The sequence below is a fragment of the Thunnus albacares genome, chromosome 24 (genome assembly GCF_914725855.1).
Source record: "Thunnus albacares chromosome 24, fThuAlb1.1, whole genome shotgun sequence".
Taxonomy (NCBI): Eukaryota; Metazoa; Chordata; class Actinopteri; order Scombriformes; family Scombridae; genus Thunnus; species Thunnus albacares.
This window is the reverse complement of record NC_058129.1, coordinates 14481842-14485232: the sequence shown is the minus strand read 5'-3', so window position 1 is coordinate 14485232 and position 3391 is coordinate 14481842.

Genomic DNA, 3391 nt, shown 5'->3' with positions numbered 1-3391 from the left:
CTTTATACTATCAGCTTTAATTAGCCTCCTGTTTTGCTAATCTCAGAGAGGAAGAAGTCATTTCTCATTTCCCGAGGAAATATATAAGCCCAGAGGCAAAAATTTTTCTTCTTTTCATCTCCCCTTGCATGAATTTATGTGTGTTTAAAGTCTTTCTGCAAGCCTGATGCAGTTTGCTTCAATTTCTAAGAACAACCGAGTGTATTTCACTTAATGTATTTGTGCCTCCTTCACCCAAAGGAGGCCTGTTGAAGCGACCCTGAGATGACTTGGCAGCGACGCCCAGATCCTGAATGGGGTGTCTCTTGTTCACTGAGGAGCCTCGATGAGATTTCCCAGCTACTCCTTTTCCTTCCTGTGCACCCTCCAACCCCACCTCACCGCCGCCCCTCCAAAACACTTAAAGAACACTGGGAAAGGATCATGAGAAAGGATCAAACTATTGGGCTAATTTATTCTCATTGGCATAGAAATCCGGCTGAAAAAATAATTCTTACAATTAAGGGAAAGTATTAAGATAAAGTTTCCCTCTTCATCAAAATGATAGTGCTGGCTATAGTGGGAATATAATTAGTTTATTGTGCTGATTTAGAAGATTTGTAGCCATTTCTAGATGGGACATATTAAACAGTTCCTCAAAACACGTGGAACTCTTTACTTTAAATGAAAGGAATCTGGTGCATGTATCCCGTACTTTCAGTACCATGGAGACAACTTTATATTTTAATTTTGCACTCTTTTGCCTGCCAGTTCCAATATGTTTTGTCATTCCAGAGCCAGACACATCTATCCTGTCCAGCAGTTTTCCTCAGTCTTCACCTGATCAATTATTTCTCATAATCAGTCACATATCTGCTCTCTTGCTTCACTCATTTGATCTTTCTTGAGGCCTGATCACACCAGAAAGTGCCAAAGTGAAACTCATTCGAGCGTCTTCTCAAAATATGTCAATAGAGGCTTGGTGACTATATACTTGCAGGCTAATTGGTAAAGTATTGTAGTTGTTGAGCTAATTGCTAAAGCTTTGTTTATACTTGTGCGAGACACTGTGACATGGGTCTCCACTGATGACATGTAATCTATGAGCATGCACAGAGGCATTTATGCTCAACATGTTGCCGTTGCAGTATACTCCAAAATGCCAGGGGGTGTACAGTCAAAATATTCAGTGAATAAGCAAGAAGTCAACAGAAGAACGTCATTATCCAACATGGCTACACACTCTGTCCTGGAGCTCGCCGTTGCTGAGGAAGAATTTTCTGCTTGTGGCTATTAAAACTATAAAGACGACACAAGAAGAGATGGTCTGTCTTTCTCTTACATGCAGAGAGACGCCTCGATGGAGAATATAGCCGTATTGGGCTATAGGCTGATGCGTGCTATCGACGAGGAATTGCACTTCAGCTACTTTGTGCAGCACGTGCCTAGTTACAAAAATTCAGAGATGCACAACCAAGTGCCGCGACAACTTGCAGAGCCTTCATGCTCGACGGGAAAGATGCAATGATGTAATTTTTGGTGTGTGCACTCTGCCACTCATGCCAGGGACACTGTGTCGAGCATAAACCTAGCTTAACACACCATAGCCACCAGGGCAAGTGCTAGTCAGTCACTGTTTTCTCCTCTTGGCATTTTGTTCTCATGATTACACAACATTTCATTCAATAAAGAGTTACTGAAGAGAGATAAAAGCTTTCCAAAGTAGCTCATTGGCTTGGTTGCTCAATTCACGCAGTTTATTCAAAACACAAATTTGTACCAACAAATCTTGAATCAGAACTGTTTGCAAACCAATCTTCATTTGTGGAGCACTTTTAACTCTAAGTACTTTGAGGATGGTGCAACACAGCTGATAACCTACAGTACTTTTATTTGGACTCTCTGACTCTTCGTTTCCTCAAAGGTTCAACGCTGTCAAGATGGTTTGCTATTGGTCAACAGCTGAAATTTGCATGTCAGAGTTCACTGAAGTTAAACGTGAAAGCTCTGTTTTATTGGAATTAATTGATTGCCATTCAATTGATTTTGTGTAAATTATACAGCACTTTCTTTATACCTAACATGCTCTGCCTCTTCGTCATGCTTTTCACTCACGACAATTACCAGATGTGTCACAATCAAGATGTATTGTGATGCAGATCTGAATCTAACTGTCTCAACTGTCTGACTGCCATTAAGGATTGATGTCTAACAACTTTTACAGCCTGATACAGACAAGACGGAGGTTCTTATCATAGCTCAGACAGTATAGCTCCCAGGGTTGCTCAAAGTATGGGGTCACTGTCCTCCGGTGTTTGGCCATGTTATATTTAATCAGGCTATGCAATTCGATCAGCGTATTAAATCATTAACCCATACATGTTTTTTCCAGTAAGAAATATCACAAAACTCAGGTCTGTTGTATCACAACCTGAGCTAGAGGTGATTATTCACATTTTCATATCATCTTGGCTGGACTATTGTCTCAACAAGTCATCTCTGAACCGTCTACAAATGGTCCAGAATACTGCTGCAAGCCTATTAACCAGGTCCAGCAGGACGACTCACATCACACCCATTTAATGTTCTTAACATCGGCTTCCCATCAGTTTTTAGGATTCATTTTAAGGTTCTTGTTTTCATGTATAGATCCCTGCATGTACAGACAACTGAGTACATTTGTGACCCTCTCCATCCCTATATCGTCAGTAGGTCACTTAGGTCTTCTGACCAGGGCCTACTGGCTGTCCCTCACTCTCAACTGAAAACAAAAGGTGATCGTGCCTTTGAAGTAGTGGCTCCAACACTGTGGAACTCTCTTCCTTTAGACATACTGTCTGCGGTCTCTGTCAAAGCTTTTAAAAAGCAAATGAAGTTTGTTATTTTATGTGTCTCTTTTGGTGTACCCTGTTGCCTATGTTTTGTTTGTGTGTTTTTTCTTTAATGTTTTATGGTCTTATTTTTTAACTTTTATTCTTGTGAAGCATTTCGTGAATTTTATTTCTGGGAAAGGTGCTATACTAAATAAACGTATTATTATTATTATTATTATTATTATTATTATTATTATTATTATTATTATTATTATTATTATTATTATTATTATTATTATTATTATTTACAGATCAGATTAAATAACTATTTTTATGATCAAAATAAAAAATTCTCTCTGAGTGCTTTCGGTTTTTATGTTCACTTCTTGATATCACGTCATCAAAATCTTTAGAAAATAAAAGGACATTTCATTACTGTGTGAATGTTTGGGGTTTATAAATTTGTATGATTTCCAAACAGTGTCTGTTATTATGTGTGTTTGGTCTACATGAATTCAAAAAGTGAAATTCAGTGAAACTCTACATTCTCCTATCGCATACAACAAAGCAAGTTGCACTTGAAAATAATTAAGTTGTTC